This window comes from Montipora capricornis, chromosome 14 (assembly GCF_036669925.1).
Source record: "Montipora capricornis isolate CH-2021 chromosome 14, ASM3666992v2, whole genome shotgun sequence".
NCBI lineage: Eukaryota > Metazoa > Cnidaria > Anthozoa > Scleractinia > Acroporidae > Montipora > Montipora capricornis.
Window position 1 is genome coordinate 31,760,101 of NC_090896.1, and position 16,520 is coordinate 31,776,620.

The following is a 16,520-nucleotide window of genomic DNA, read 5'->3' on the forward strand; positions in this document are numbered from 1 at the left end:
TTTGTGATTGTCAACCTGGTTGCAGTTTGCGCCTGTTATCCTGATAACTGAAAACTTTCAAAGATCCTAGAAATGGACCTTTTTCGATTTGAATGATTAAATGTCAAGTGCTATAAATATTTACTTCCCCAATTCATTGGAGAAACATAATATTGGGGTTGGAAAGGGAAGAATGAATAATGAATAACAGCTGAATTAAGAAAAAAAAAAACGAGTGAGGAACATTTGGCGTTCGAACAATCGGATAAAGAATTTTTTAGTTTCCGTAAAGAATAGCGAATATGGAAAGATAAATATCGAACAAAATTTCAGTAATAAATAGTGAATAACTTCGGAAAAAATGGAAGGAATAATAAATAACTGAGATCCATTTATCCGCTTCCTTCCCCGAATATAACATGCATTTATGCGTATTTATTCGAGTCATGCAGGTGGGATTTGTCAATCAATAAATTGAATCAAGCTATTTGCATCTTTTAGAAAGTTTAAAACAATTGACTCTGTTGCATTTCAACGAAATGGAAAAGCTAGGGGCACAGGCAAAAAATCAATTGTGGGATTCCAAAGTTCATGTTTCATAAACAGAGATCCATTTGCCACAGGACTGGTGCAAAACCTTAGTCAGCGCTTAGCAACTCCTCTGTCCGTTCTTTTTCCGAGGGAATTTACGAAGATTTCGAAGGGAAATTGCATTGTCACAAGAATATTATACGTGTGATACAATGAAAGGCTCCACTTTTGCATCTCGTGCATATGGTTCGCAATATCCTTTTTGATCGCCGCTTTCTTCCTTTTTGCGGATTCGGCCATAAACAGAGGTCCGACAGAACGATCTGCCCAATTTCAAGCTTTTGAAGGTAAATTAACAACATAGATAGTAGTTTTAAGTTTAAGCTCAGGTTATCCGGTCAGATTGATCGGAAAAAAGTACTAGACAAATGGATTCGTAATAGGATCCGACAACAGGGCCACAATCCCAGTTGCATTTCGTCCCCTTGGGAGCCACAAAACAATTGCTGAGTAACATGCAATGAAACGCGTTTGAATTCATTTGAATTTTTTTATTTGATGTCCTTCATTCAGTAATCGATATCGGTGTCCTCTCTGATGATATTTAATGACGTTCCCGCTCAAAATGTTGCCACGTACAGATTTTTTTAAAACTTGCCACGCAGAAAGGTAATGATCTACTTTTGTCAAAAGGGCAAAAAAAAAATTAAATAAATAAAATTGGGGGTTCACCGTGCTCGTTTTGGAGATAAGGTGCATTTTTAGAAACTTGCGTTATTCTAAGACGATCCTTTCCACGTCAACAAGAAAATATAACAGCGATAAAATCGAATTTGAGTTAGCCAAAGCTTTGCAAAGTAGGTTATTTGCCAGGAGCGAAATTATGTTAGAAGGTATTTATTGCACTCATGTAAAAAATAAACAATAAGTTAGACAAAGATTTCCCTCGGAAACGATTTGAGTATTCTATGGCGTTTAAATGAATGTTGTGCAATCCTATGGTATCTCTATATTGCAATACTATAAACATGACCTACAGCCTCGGACAAAATTGATGAAATTGCCCTCCGACAATGTTGTTTTGCCGCATGGGCTCAGACACTCGCGTTCAAACAACATTGTGGGGGGATGGTCAGCCACAACCAGGCTGTACTAAAGCTACAGCCAGTGGCAAAAGTTCCGGGAACTGTACACGAATATACAGATCTGAAGCTTTCGTGGCTCACTCTCCCGTCACAATGTTGTTTGGAAACCGAATTCAAAGATGGCACGACTCAAGAAGCATCCGTCGGTCGTTCCCAGTCAACTTCGTTTCTAACAAGGAGTGACAGCATCAAAAATCGATACTCTCTTGCCAACAAAAAGCGATGACGAATTCATCGCTCAAAAAAACGTGACTCATCCTTATACTTGTACATAGTCATTGCCGTGAGAATGGCATCTTAAATTCCCACTTAATTGCTCCCGGCGGACCTTGTAGCTCAGTCGGTAGAGCAGCGGTGATTTAACCCGAAGGTCCTGGGTTCAATTTCCACCATGGTCAACCTTTTTTCTCTGTCTTTGTGTGGGCCCAATGCCATTAATAGGGTTAACGCTTACATGCTTTGCATGGCTACAAAATAGCACTTCAAATTACCCTCGAATAGTTAATTCCTTGGGAATAAGTTGATTAACGTTAGGCAATCGTTATCCACACCATTAACTGATTAGAGTGTAATGTGAAGTGCTAGTTTTCTACCCCATATGAACCATGTGAGCGTTAGCCCTACTAATCGAAATGGTCCCGCACAAGGATAGAGAAACACTCTGACCAGCCTGTGACTGACGTCCATTGCCTTAAATCAAGTGAATTTTCATCCAATTCGAACATTGACACAAACATTTAGAGGTGACTGTTATTAGAAAGACGAAAAAAAGCTGAAATATGTTACTGTGGTATTGCGTGGCATGGGCTCAGGAGGGAGCTTTAACAACGACGACGGGAACGGCGTTGACGTCCTGCATAAAACCTCAAATTTGACTATTTAACGTTGTAGTTTTGCTGACGACGGCAAAGAAATGGACAAAAATGAAAAACGCACGTGCGGACAGAGCGTACAAAGCTATTGTTTTTAGCCACTAAATATGCAAATTTGTGACGTTTTCGTTGCCGTCGCCGTTAAATCTCCCTATAATGGGAGTGGGGGGTCTTTCTTGAAGAAAGAACACTGGTTCTCAGCTTCTCTCATCCCCTGTTAACGGCACGTCAAGAATCCCTATTGTGTTAGGTTTGCTTCCTATAATTAGTGAAGCATGCCCTTATTTAAAGGCCTTCCTTCAACGGACAGGCTTTTCCACCGTTTGTTTTTGTTATGGATATTCACATTGCTAATCATAGCAATCTGATTGGATGAATTTCAGCCTTGGCGGGATTTTCATATATGAAAATTGTTCCACGGCTCGCAATGCCTGTCCGTTGATGGTAGGCCTTTAAAGAAGAAATAAGTGCCCAAAAAGGCATCGAAAAATAGTTAATCGAAGGAGTGGTTATGAAACCTTAAAACCTTCAAAAGTGAGAACAGTGTTGTCGCAAGCGATGTTGAGCCTTATTCACGATAGCCGCCATGTTGGTTTTAAAATTGTCATGCAAATTAGCCATGTGTTATGCTGGGGGGCAAACATTGGAAATAAGGCAAATTTGCGGAAAATCGGCTCGTCGAAATATTGAAATAACATTGCTAAAAGTACATTTTAGAATTTAGAATTAAGTACCTTTTATAATAATTTTATATCCTTTGATTGCCCGTTGACATTTTGACTTTTACTTCGTTATCTGCTCATTTTTCACTAAAAAAACATCCAAATAACTTGTGTAATCATTCTCTTTTACTACTTAGGTGATAAACATTCAATGAACGAGATACAAATCATCTGTGTGGCTAAATGTTCGTTACAACCTCTCGAACTTGTGTTGTTTGCCCCTCACAAGTGTGTTGCTAATTTGCATTATAATAGCAAATCCAACATGGCGGCCATCGTGAATAAGGTCTATTGACCGTGACAGTGCACAACCTTTTGTTTTCGCTTCGCACGGGTTCACAAATCACACATGTCCAATACACCCTCATACCACCCAATCTGAGCCGATTCGTCTTTGCACTTGAGGATTCGACTAAGTTAAAGTCGATTCCCAAGAACCAGCAGAGGCTTACAACATGTTGACGATTCCACTCGAATCTAGTGTCAGGTGCTCTAATTAGTCGAGTCGTCTTGCTGGCAGTCGATTTGCAAGACACTTACAAAAAAATAAAGCAAGACCACGAGAAAGGCTGCTTGTAAATGTTGACGATTGGACTCGAATTGACTCGAATAAAGTCGCATAATTGTGGAAAACATCTTGCCATTTGTCAAGGTGCGCCAAGTAGCGAGCATTGCGCGAGGTAACAATTACGGTGTGTCGGTGTAGTGCCTCTTAAACCGTTTGAGCTCCATTTATTGTGTAGGAGGGATCAAAGTAATCGATTATTGTTCGGCCGAATTGTTCAACGAGAACAAGGTGGAATAATTTCGAAATACTTAAATACTTACGAAAGCGCTGGTAATCTCGCCATATGTCTCCGTGCGTCACACATCACATGCCGTCAAATCGAGCGTTCCAGCATCATCTTACGAGAAATCTTTCGTCCGCAGCAATCCATGAGTAAAATGAGCAACGCATAAGCAAACCTGACGAACAACTCAAGAGTAACCTAGGATCTCTCACCCTTATCCTCAGTGTGCTCCCTACTCATTTGGGGGGAGTCACTCCAAGGGCTGATGAGTAGCTCATTCTGAGTTACTCGCCCCGTCACTCACAATGAGTATTTTGGGGGAGTCAGTCCAAGGGCTGATGAATAACTCATTCTGAGTCACTCGCGCCCATGACTCGCAGTGGGTATAAAAGCAGACGTCAAACTCGCGATGCTCATTTGGAGCAATCCCTTTGGGTGAGTGTATGGCACATCTCTGCATGCCACTACTGCCACAAACCGTTCACGAGAGGCGAGGTTGTTGGAAACGCATAGACCAGGAGCCTGTGGGAGACACTACCATGGGGGACAAATTTGAGGAAGTACCACCCTATGCTGCCTCGGAAGAGAGAAGTGAAGAAGATGAGGAGCGAAACCAAGATGAAGAGGAAGAACAAGACTTGGACTCGGACTCGGACATGGTCATCGAGTCTGAGGATGAAGACGTTAGTGACAGGGAAATGGATCACCAAGATCCCTGGGAAACTCTGCGCCAAGAGGTGGAAGAGTCACTGAGTTCAACCTATGACAAAAAAGTCAACACGTTCTTGAAGGAGGGGGTCTCTGAAACGATAGCTGAGGCCAAAGCTTTTAATGCCCTGTTACCCGTTTACAGAAGAAAGTTGCGAGGGCTGTACTTGCACTATCTCCAGTGGTTTGAACGTCTAAAGCATGACCCCGTGCATAAAGACGTTATGAAAACCCGACATATTTTCATAGAGGAGGATTCAATGGATGTTGTAGAGGCTATGTGGAGAGACGGAAATTTTTATTGAACAGGATGTTCCAACCGCGTCCCATCCCAACGCAAGATGAAGAAGAACAAAATGATGATGACAAATGAACGATTTTTAGGTGTACAAACTAAAGAACGTTGTTTGTGCTACTGTGCATATGTGTATTGACTGTATGGGTCTTCAGGTCTCCCTATTTTGTGAATACGGAACGCGCCCAGAGACTGGGACTTGTTTGACTTTTGTATTTTTGTTTATAATAACCTATGGACACGGACTTGGATAAATGATTAAAGAATGCCTCGTTTCCATTTTTTTTAACGTGAGGGGTCTGGGTCCCCGTGGCGTCATCGTTTTCAACCAATCCCCGTGTGTGATGTCATCCCCTCTCGGCCAATCCCGTATGCGACGTCTCTATATATGTCACGACCCTCCTCTCTTTACCCTCTTTTTACAACATGGTCACCTGCTGAACGGATCTGCGCAATATTTTTCATATAACTCAATGATGAGAAATGTTCAAGTCTACCGTGAGAACAATATCATTGATACGACCGGTGGTGGCTGGCTCGTACGTAAGTACGGGCTCCGCCTTCCTACGCCTCCCTACCCAAGAGAAGGCTTGGCGCGTGTAGGTTCCTTCTGCATCCCCGTGTTTGTCGTCGGATCTATCCAACGCCGCCGACCGGATAGACGAGTTATTGCTTCGTGCCTCTCCCGCAGGATCATCGTCCATTGCTTTCGACGTGGTAGCGGAACTAAACGACCGGTTAACGCCCCCCCCCCCTTCCCCCCATGGGAATACCTCTCCTCTCTAAGTCTTCTCACATGGAGACTATAAATGTTGGGGTACCCCTCCCCCCCCCCCCCAATCTCTCTCCTCAGGTCGTGTGACCTTACAAGTCAGGCCGTAAATGTTGGGGTACCCCCCTGATGCTACCACGTACGAAGTGGAGTCGTGTAAATAGACCATCAAACTTAATCTTACTTCGACCATTGGCTTTTTCGTGTATCAAAACGCTAAGAGGCGCATGTTGGAATTCCACTACGACTGCGTCGACAAGTATCTCGATCGCAGTGATTTCCAACTCTGTGAGATAGACACGGACAGTGCCTACATGGCACTTTCGGTGGTGGAGTATACCCCCAAGCCGTGCTTCAAACGGTTTGGCAACGCAGTATCCGACGCGCGACGAGCAGGGGATCGGGACCCCAGCCATGCTATCGTTGCCGACACCATGAAATTGGTGGGAAACTCGAGTTACGGCAAGGCCATTACCAACCAAGAACGGCACCGTAACGTAGAGTACTGTTCCGAGATCAAGGCTTCACAACTGGTGAACGAACCTTACTTTCGTGGGCTCACACCCATCAATAACAACACGTACGAAGCGGAGTCGTGTAAAAAGACCATCAAACTCAATCTTCCTTCGGCTATTGGCCTTTTCGTGCATCAAAACGCTAAGAGGCGCATGTTGGAATTCTACTATGACTGCATCGACAAGTATCCTTGTTTCGACTTCTTTCCTTTCCGTGTAGCTAAGTAGCTTTAAATACCCGTAAAACGGAGCACGGATGGAGACGGGGGAGTAAAATGAGCGCACCGTCGACCTCAGGTTTATCAAATGAATTACTGTTACGAGTTATCGACGTTAAATATGGTTGCTTTACTTTACTTTACTTTACTTTATCTTGATCGCAGTAATTTCCAACTCTGTGAGATGGACACGGACAGTGCCTACATGGCTCTTTCAGGGAAAAGTGTGGAAAGCCTGGTGAAACCTGAACTGAGAGAGGCATTCGAGGCAGATAAAGCGAATTGGTTTCCACGTACGGACACACCCGAACATCGTGCCTACGACAAAAGAAAGCCGGGACTCTTCAAGGAGGAATGGCAAGGGGACGGCATCATTGGACTTTGCAGTAAGACCTACTACTGCTTTGGCGCAAAGGACAAATTTAGTTGCAAAGGGGTGAGCAAAGGCTTGAACGCCATTGACAAAGAAAAATATCTCAACGTCTTCCTCACTCAGCGCCCAAGCAGTGGTGTCAGTCGTGGCTTTCGCACCGTCAACAATACCATGTACACGTACAATCAAGTGCGCGACGGCTTTTCTTACTTTTACCCCAAACGAAAAGTCCTGGAAGATGGTGTGAGCACACAACCTTTGGATATTTGAAAGTTGCGGGGTGTGTGTACGGGGCGCCAACTTTTATGTGTGGACTGAGTAGGGACACTACGGGGGTGACTTTAAGGAGACTCTACTCCATTTCTTGTATATATTGTAAATATTTGTTACGGGGCACCAATTCTTGGTGTGACCGGTGGGATGATTGTGTTTTTTCATTGGCCGGCCACATCCAAAATCAACGTGGATCAATAGGGTGCATGTATGAGGCGCCATCTTCTTGTAGAGATCTTGTAAATCGTCATTAAAATCTGTTTTGGTTGGATTTTCTTGTGTGTTTTGTGTTTTTAGCAGAGGGGTCTGGAACCTTTTCTTCCTAATTGGGGAGAGGTGTCCCAGTGGGGTCTGGGACATAAAAAACGCCTAAGGAAACGCCTAAAACGGGTTTGTCCGTTGAAACGTCTACAAAAACGAAACGCTCACGACCACGCCCCTGAACAATTCCTACGGTCTGTCAATCAAATTTCTTCTCGACCAATCATGAGCCAGATGGATAATTATTCAAAGTATTAGAGCTTTGATAATCCTAATATTATCCCGTTACGACGAACCAATCAGAAGCCTCCATTTCAACGCGTCCTTAGCAACGCCCCTAGCAACGCTCCTCAGCTCCTCAAATTCCTTTGCGCAAAAAAGGAGCGCGAATCATACATGATATATATACTACTGGAAATGATTTGTCACTGAGACACAAATCACTGTTGAAGGATTAAAAGACTCAGTCTGTAACCAGTAGCCGTTGTTAGAAAAGATTGAAGATGACCATTTGTGATTCTGAAAGTATTTACAAGGCAAACGATTAGCGTGGTTCCAAAATTGAACATATCAAAGGTTCGAGAGAGAATTCTGGCCTGAACAGGTTGTTTGAACATGACTGTGTGTTGAAAAAAAAGCTACAATTGACTATCACATTTTTTCTGGATTTATGAGACTCTAAATTTCAGTTCGTTCAAAGTGTTAGTAAACTTTTGAATAAATCATAGCAACATAGGAAGCTAATAAACATGCAAAACCATGTCGTGGGTAAGCTACACATGATTGTTTCAAAACCGGTCAGGGTAAAATGCAGACTGCAGACTGCAGACCAGGGGTAAAATGCAGACCGAGGGTAAAGTAAAATGTTAATAATAAAAAACTATTCCTAAGGATAAAGTAGTGAGTGTTCGTGATAACAATGGGGGTTGAGAGGCCTACACAACTTCTATCCACGTGTTTTAGCCAGCTTAGATTTTGGCTCGAAGTGTCTTTTAAGGATCTGCCCCTTTTGTACGAAATGCTCGGGGGATCTTTAAATATTTTGCTAAGTTGCGGTTGTTGTTGGATTTTAAAAAAAATTGCCTGAGTATTTGTTTAAGATTAGGCACCGTTCGGTGGTATCGTATGACGAACGACAAGATTTGTACTTACTTTGCGCAAATCTCATTATAGCATGTGAACAATTGGGTGTTCGATAGTTCAGTACACTTAAAACTGCACAAAAAAGCACAGAACTGGAGCCAACCTCTCACGCCTTGCTATCTTACGGCAAACATCAGCGCTGTTCCATCAAACACACCATCAATCTAGAAAAGAACACAACATGCTGTAAATAGAACATTTTAGCCACAAGAAGAAACACAGCATCAAGCTGCGTACAATTGGATCGAACGCTGCATGCTCACTTTACGCGAGTGACAAACCAACCAATAAAATCGCAGGATTTTTGCCTTTGCCCGAGTGATACCGAACATTGGTCTCTATCGATCTCCCTTATCGGCAACTGATGAGATCCCGAAGGATCGAAACCGCTGTCTTGACTGAGAAAGACGGCCATGAACCTTCTAACCGAAGACGGACTTATAGCAGTCCCAACAACCTCCAAATAGGACGATGCCCAAATGGAGACTGGAATATTACTTTCAGACCATGGCGACTTATATAGCTCCAACCTCGCAGACATGCAGCGACGAGCATACAAAACCGGACAAAGAACGTGCGGGAAGGGAAAACTTTTATCGACACAAACGTTTTCAAAGGAGAACGATTCGCAAACGAATCTATATTTTATATAGAAACGCATTTCAAATCTACTGAAACATTTCTGTATATACACGCATTTCTCAAATTGCCACCCCTTAGTGGTAAAAAAAGGGTTTTATCAAAGGCGATGCACTTAGACTTCCCCGAACAAACTCCTCTGAAAAGGAATTCAAAACTAAAATCTTGCATTTTAGAGCACATCTTATGGAACGAGGATACCCAGAAAGCCTGATTACGGCAACACTCTCAGACATCACTTGAAATTTGAGAACAGGAAACTTGCCCTCCTACAGAAATGCAAAGAAGATAAGTGAATCTTGTCGTTCATCACATAATACTGCCCAACGGTGCCTAACCTTAAACAAATACTCATGCAAAAATAGAATTTAATCCTACAACAACCGCAACTTAGCGAAATATTTAAAGATCCCCCGAGGGTTGCGTACAAAAAGGGCAGATCCTTAAAAGACATACTCATTCGAGCCAAACTGCGAGCAAGCTAAAATATGTGGATAGGATTTGTGTAGGCCTGTCACCCCCATTGTTATCACAAACAGTCACTCTTTATTTTATCCTTACGACTCGTTTATTATTGATATTTTATTTTACCCTTAGTCTGCATTTTACCCCTGGTCTACAATCTGCGTTGTACACTGACCAGTTTCAAAGCATTGCAAATACTCTCAAATTTCCGACTTCAAATCTTGTTACCAGAAGAGTTTTCTTCACAAATTTTGACATCTTTATCTGCGATTCAGTGCAAAAGCATTGACATAAAACCGTACAACATCAATAGTGGTCTACTTTATTCAAGACTAACAAACATCATCCTTTTCAGTACCTTACATTTTCAAACAGTGGGAAAATTGCCGTCAAAATTGATCTTGCATTTCCTCAGCAATTGCCTAACTTATTGTTTCTGTTTCCACTTGTACACCACCGTGTCTGCCATGATCAGACCTTTTACATTTCCAACGACACGAAACCCATGCAGCGCGATTTTCAAATTCAGTGCTCATAAAGCGATTTGGTCTGTCCCCGCTTCAACATGAAAAATAATATTTTTGTCTTGTGCTAAAGCTGCTCCGTGCGTAAACTGCCATTACTGTCCCTGGGCCCTGGACACATCAGTTAAATTCTGCGTGCAACTGTACTTAACAGAGGGGGCAGCTTTTGTGTCAACGATTACTAGTTAGTATTGATTGAAAGCCAAGGCATTTTAGATTTGCTATGTAAAAACCGCTTTCAAAAATACCTAGATTTCGAAAATAGTTTCGAAAATGCCGATTTTCCGACATTTTGCAATGAGGTGCCGGGGAAAGCCAGGGTGGGGGGGGGGGGGGTGGATTTTTCAAAGGGAACACAAAAAATGAACGATATTTTGGCAAACGTCAATAGTCTAAAATAGTTGTTGAACAAGGGCGACATGCATGTCCCCTCATGTCGTAATTAGTATGAAGTAAAAACGTCAGTATTGTAGAGTTTGTCTATGCAAAAATCGCTTGAAGAAAAGGCCTATAGCTGGAGTTTTCCAAAGGTGTTGAAATTCTCGATTTTCTAACATTCTGCAAAGGGGGTGCCAAGCGAAAATGTTGAAACAAGAGCGATTTTTTAGCCAAACTAAAATACTTTAGACATGAATGCATAATTAGGTCATTGAGCGAGTTGTATGTTCTAGTGTTTCTTTTCTGCTTCTAGATATTTTCGTAAGAAAATCGGCCATTTTGGAAAATTTCCTTTTGGTTCCCCACTTGCAAAATCACAGGAGCCTACGAGTAGGAGCTTGCCTAGTTCTCCCATACAAGCCCTGTGAGTCAACCTTTGCGATCATTTTTCTAGTTTGAGAGTGCTACGAGTTCTTCGGACCTGCACGCACTGTCTAGAATGGCTAATCAGAATAAGGCTATTGACAAAAATAGCACAGACAATGTATCCAAATTGTATATATTAATTTAAACGCGAGTTTCCTGCTGAAGGATTAGTTCAAAAAATAGAAATATACGCGCAAAGATTGACTGAAAGATATAGTGCATAGGGAGGCTCCTACGGGCATAGTCTCCCGAAAATCATAATTTTCGATACTTTTGAAAAAGTTGCTATTTCTTCTATTCTTGGCCATTATCCAATGGTGTTCTTCCACAGAAAACATATACAGTCCCTAGGATTTCAGCACATACCAATTAGGGCATTATGCGAGTTGTAGTCCTTAGCTTTCTCGATCCAACAAGTTTTCCTAAAAAGTTGGCCTTTTTTTGTTTTTAATTGTCTTCCGCCCCTCCCATGGAAAATCTCAGAAAATTGGCATTTTTAATTGTTTTGAAAACGTTGTTATTTCTCTCATCTCTAGGCTCCCACGACTTGTATTTCCTATTTTTTTAGCCTCCTGGGCCCGGTTCTTCGAAAACCGATTAACTTAATCCAGGATTAGCATAAACTTTGGTTTGTTGTTTTCAACTTTGAAGTGCAAGTTTCTTTTGGCTATTTTTGGTTTTCAAGATTGACTTCCTCTAATGCAAACAATTTGCCAAATACCAACGTTGTACAACATTTGGGAGTAGAGAAATAAACTCCTTGGTAATTCAGTTTTAATCTGGGATTAGCGTTAACCGGCTCTCGAACAAACGGGCCCTAAAGTTTACCTTAAATATCAGTATTTTGCCCTGGTCTTCCTCTGCAAAAATTTCAGAAAATTGACATTTTCGACACAAAAAACTTGCCATTTTTTTAACTCTATGCCTACTTGCAAGCTGTTTTTTGCATAGAAAATATCTACAGTCAGTAAGCTTGCATAACTTTTGTGAATTGGGTCATTACGCTAGTTGTATTTCCTCGTTTTTTTTTTTTTTTGCTTCTAGAACTTTCATCAAAATACAACAAAACGATCTGCAAAACTTCAAGCTTTTAAGGTACGTTAGAAGCTATCATCTTAGTTTTTAATTAAATCAAGCTCAGCTTATTCTGCGGTGGCGCACAAGGGCTAAACAAAACTCAATATTGAGTTGGATACACAACAATCTTTCGATACAAAATAGTTACGTAGACCAGAACAGCGTTTCACGATGAAAAAATGTATCTCTTTTAGGTGTCTAATTAGGTTGCTTGGTATTAGTTCCAATTGGGATAATTAGGCCTTTATATACCACTTCTTGTGAATGTCACACCACTTGACGCCGACTAGTTTACTCGAGTTGTACTTTATTTTATTTCGGTTTAGGTTTTTTCGTTCAATGCCGGGCGACGAACAAGAAACGGTTACTCGACAGGATTTAACCAAGTTCCGTACCTTCCTACTCGAGCTACTCAAGTCGCACACTTATGAGCTCTCTTCTAAGTTCGAGAAGGCTTCTACCAGGGCGGAAAGAGACCGGGCGGTGAAACGAGCGGGTCCGAGCAAAAAGGTGTGATGCAGTAGACTGGGGTCCACCTAAAAGCCTTTTCAAAATGGCGGCAAGTGTTGATATCGGCGACTCACTGGAAGAATTGAAAGAATTGTTTTTAGAGGACATCACAGACGACTTTTTTGATTTGAACGAGGAAAAAAATTCTTCAGATGTTCCAGACACATAGCTGATGTTAATGTAACAAACATTTTCCCTCTGTTTTTGATTGGTTCTCTCCTATAACCTATGGTTTTTAGGTAAATCCAAGTGTTTAGATTGGTGCTTTCTTGTTCAGGACTTTGCTATACAAGCCATTTCCATGGTAAAGGTTATAAGCCATGGTTTTTTTTTTTACATTTTGTTTATATTCTGGTGAGTATTTTCACAACTCGTGCTGTGTGTTGAAGGACCCAAAAGGCAAGTAACAACTTGGAAATATTAAGCTCTTACTAACCGAACTGGAGGGCGATACTGGGGACTATTGGTTGAACATTGTGGAACTAAAGTTGAGCACAGCGAGGTCCATACAAAAATGACCGAGGTGCAATATTCATCAGTATGGCTTAGGCAAGCTTAGTTAGAAAGTAGTTTATCATATGGTACTCGGTCCATGGTTGTTTCTTGAATTTGTGGCTTTTCAAAAACAAAAATTACACAGCTTATGACCGCTTTCAAAGAAATGGTCAGTATAGAAAAATCCCAACCAAGAAAGAACCAATCACAATGCTTGCATTTACCTCAAAACTACCTTACCGTAGGAGGAAAAGCCGGCAGGGCAAGCAACCCCCCACCCTTAGCTCAAGGTCTAGATCCGCCACTGACTTCCACAATATTTTTTTGTAGTTGAATGATAATTGAGCTAATTATGTGCCTTACTGTGAGTACAATAGTTGTGCAAAGTTTAATTATGTCTTTAGAAATCAGTCATGTTTAGACAAATTATTGGCACAGGATTTGGGTAAAGTGTTTTTTATTGTCATTATTGAGAGCTTACTGAACACAGGCTGACCAGAGTGCACCTCAGGCTAAATGACATACCATCGTAGCTTACTAATTAGTATGAAGAGTTATATAGTTAATGTCAAGAGAATTTGGTAAGCCTATTTATGGTTAGCTCTCACAAGCAGAAATGGTGACATGCTATTTTCAAAACAAAATAGAAAATAGAGCTAATTATTGTTACCTATTACTATTAATTATCTGAAAATAAAAGTCCTGCCTTCCACATTGTGTACACATTGTGACATTGAGTGTGAAATAGTTATGCTATAATTTTTAAGTTCTCTCTGCGGTGTTGCTAGTCAAGCCTAACAATAAATACAGTCATTGTTATAGTTTAAGGTATGTTCCAGGGCTTATGCTTTTAATTATTTTATTTATGTTTCACACAGTGGAACAAAATGTGATCATATTGATCAGCCACCGGTTAGCTTATTTGTTTGTGTCCAAACTGCACAAAGGCAAAGAAAACAATATGGGGTTTGGGAGAGGATGGGGAGTCTTAATTAAAACGTAGCAGTAGTGACAGGCTACAAATTGCTTTTCCTCACGGGAGGATATTCTGCAAGGAACTGGAATCATTGCTTTGTCCTCAGTTGGTACAAAATATGAAGGAGTTGCCATGGAATAGTATGACTTTTTTGCATGGTGATACCTAACGGGGCAAGGACATGGTATTTACAATAACGTATCAGTTTGAATTGTTTTGCTGTGATCCATTTTAAGTCTAGTCTATACATGTATATTACCAAACATTGTTTGCCATGTTATGAAGTGTTCTGTGGAATGTTTGTTGAAGCTCTTTTTTCCAGGCTTTGAAGTAATTAAGTACTTGGTTTAAGTTGGTAACACGTTGATCTGTCATTGACTGCAGTGACCTGTTATCTTTGAAGACATTGCAAAGCATTTCACATTTTCATAAATTCTTGTGTCTTTTCTGTGGTGTTGTTTTCATGCAAAGCCCCTTTGCAAAGTTTTTCTGACAGAGTATTGACAGCAAGCTTTACTCATATTTTATTTAAATTATCAAGATGAACTTACAAGCGCCCTGACTAAACCGTATTTGTTATTTGCTGATTTTCCCAAGCGGGTGAAATCTTGAAAATAGTTTTTTACTGTCGGTGAAATTGACTGCGGCGGGCGATTCGTTGCGAGCGATTTAAAGTGAGCAAGTTTGAAGTTCTGAAACGCTGCTATATCCAAATATATCCAGCTAGTTTTTTACTATGTTATGTAAAAGCTATCGATCTTAAACATATCTAAAATTTAGAGTGGAGTAATGTGGAGTACTCCTAAAAGAAGCAGCGGAACACGGCTTGGTCACGAAAAGCAAGACATACCTGCATTCGACACTGTCTTACTTCACTCAAATTTAAGCAGCTTCCGACGAGAATACTTGAGTGATATTCCAACAGACAAATTGTATTGAGTTTTGGGTCAAAAATATCAAAAAGGCCTTTAAAAAATACACTACTCGTGGCCCAAAAATAAAGAAAGAAAATTTGATTTCCGGTTCGTCGAGAGGATATTTTTGGCAGCCATTAATTGCACCGGAAGCGCGGAAGGAGCGCTCGTGCCAGTCCTTTTCCGCATCACACATTGGACCAAGAGCGGAGTGCCCATTTCACCGCCCTATGTATAAGCGCCCTGCTTCTACCGACGCCGAGTGTACTTTATCTGTCTCTAAACAGCTCAAACTCGAGAGCGAGCTCAAGTATTCCTATCCTGGAAACGAAAGGAACTATAAGTTCAACCTTGAAGTTTTGGATCTTCTCGAAAGCGTTTCGAACTTCTTGTTCAAGATTCAGCGAAAGCGTCTCTACTTTTGAACGATTCTATGAAATTTATAAAGGAACGCAACAGAAAGATCCGAATTGCTGATTCTTCCGAAGGAGGTTCGCTCACGGTCAAACATTACGAGAGTAACACTGTTGCCATTGACTTGGAGGAGAATAAAAGGATCCGCGCTGCTGAAAGGGAAGCTTGAGAGTCAAGACCCGCACTCGTGCCAAACGCCAAAATGCTGAACGCGTGCAGGGAAGATATCCGCCGTTTTCTCAACCATACACCCTTTGAGGACACTTCCAGCGTAGTTCATGACACTTATGGAAGATAAGTTTACTGGCAATTCTTCTCTAGCGTTTTATAAACAGAACTTGTATGAGTATGAGCAAGGTACCACTGCAGTGGTAGTTAAGGGTCGACTAAGGGCACATTTGCTTGCTTGATTTTAAAAAGAAGAGGAATTTTGCAACCTACCTGATGAATGAAGCCCGTCGTAAGTTTTATTCAGACTTTATTGTTGAAAATAACTCCAATCAAAGGAACCTATTCTCGGCAACAAAGAGATTGCTTAATCAAGGTCACGAAGTACCTTTTCCACCCACTAGTGACAAGCTGGTTTTAGCCAATGAAATGGGTAGCTTTTTTGTTGAAAGATCAATGCCATCCATGACAAACTGGACAGACTAGCTGATTGTTTGCATGATTCTCATTTTGACTATGTGAAAACGTTACCAACTAGAACACTGGACAGCTTTATTCCTTTAACTGAAAGTGCAACTAGTAAGTTGATTGGCTGCTCTCCGAAGAAAAGTTGTATGTTTGATCCGATGCCAACACCTATGGTAATTAGCTGTGCTGATGTGCTATTACCAGTCATTACTAAAATGATCAACCTGTCTCTTAACTCTGGAGAATTTGCGGATGATTGGAAATGTGGGCTTATTAATCCTATCTTGAAGAAACCTGGATTGGATTTGCGGTATAAAAATTACAGACCTGTTAGTAACTTACAATACGTATCCAAGTTGACTGAAAAAGTCGTTTTTAAGCAAGTTTACGATCACATGGTTTCAAATGCTATTTTTCCTGCGCTTCAATATTCTTACAGGCAATTCCATAGCACTGAAACTGCACTTA

General features: G+C 41.1%; 1 long non-coding RNA gene across 1 annotated transcript; it reads left to right on the forward strand.

Annotated features, from left to right (window-relative positions):
* Positions 1–494: 494 nt before the first annotated feature.
* Positions 495–13,695, forward strand: LOC138033126 (uncharacterized). Its single transcript, XR_011128573.1, has 3 exons — positions 495–857; positions 12,075–12,125; positions 12,434–13,695. It is a non-coding gene; the product is annotated as an uncharacterized lncRNA (long non-coding RNA).
* The last annotated feature ends 2,825 nt before the right edge of the window (positions 13,696–16,520 follow it).